Raw genomic sequence first — 1,054 nt, 5'->3', positions numbered from 1 at the left:
TCTTGAGTGCTGGGATTACTGGCATGTGCCACCACACCCAGCCTACAGACTTCTAAGACCCTCTGATTTCACCCCTGAAGGACCTTGAGTACCCAGCCACTCACCTGCTCCCATTGGAAGATCAGTGTGACTTGACTGGCATGGTGGCCCAGGCCTGTAATCCCAGCACTCTGGAGGCTGAGGCAGGAGGATCACTGCAAGTCCGAGGCCAGCCTGAACTAATAGCAAGATCCTCAAAGATGTCTCAAACAAAAAAGCAAGATGTCTCAAACAAAAAAGAACTCAAAGGCTGGGAAAGGTGGCACATGCCTATAATCCTAGCACTTTTGGAGGCTGAGGCAGGATGATTTAATGTTGAATCCCAACCTGTACAATTTTAACAACATAGCAAGCTCTATCTCAAAAAACATAAAAATAAAATAAAGGGCTGAGGATTTAGCCCTGTGTTCAATCCCCAGCCTCCCTCTCAAAAAAAAAAAAAATCACAGGTCCACTATGAAATCTTTTTTTGTTTTGTCTTTCTGAGAAGGGTCTCGCTATGCAATTCAGGCTGGCCTTGAGCTCACTTTGTAGCCCAGGCTGGCCTTGAACTCGCAACGATCCTCCTGCCTCAGCCTCCCGAGTGCTGGGATTACAGGCATGCACCACCGTGCCTGGCTTCCACCATGAATATTAAATGTTATTTCCACTGTAACTCACCTGTCACTGGGCCTAGAACATAGTAGGCGTGACTAAGTGTCCTGGGCTCTCTCCTTCTTCACTCTTCCTACAGCTTCAAGCAGGAAGTAATTGCTTTATAATCTCCTTGGACAGAGATCAGGAAAGGCATCTTTCCCACTGCCTGCGTGGGGCCTCTCGGGTCTTGTTTGTCTAGGAGAGGTGGTCATGGGAAACAGAACGGGGAAAGCAAACAGGGTCACCAAGAAGACACCCGCTGAACCCACCAGAAGAGGACAATGGAAAAAAAAGAGGGCCATGAACCAGGAGGCAGCAAAGAGCACAGGGCAGGGGTCTGTGGCGCTGGTGAGGGAGTGGTCAGAGGCCCCAGGACGAG

This window comes from Chinchilla lanigera, unplaced genomic scaffold, assembly GCF_000276665.1.
Source record: "Chinchilla lanigera isolate Chin_1 unplaced genomic scaffold, ChiLan1.0 scaffold00092, whole genome shotgun sequence".
In the NCBI taxonomy this organism is placed as follows: domain Eukaryota; kingdom Metazoa; phylum Chordata; class Mammalia; order Rodentia; family Chinchillidae; genus Chinchilla; species Chinchilla lanigera.
The sequence above is the reverse complement of the archived record's forward strand: the minus strand, read 5'-3'. Positions refer to the sequence as shown.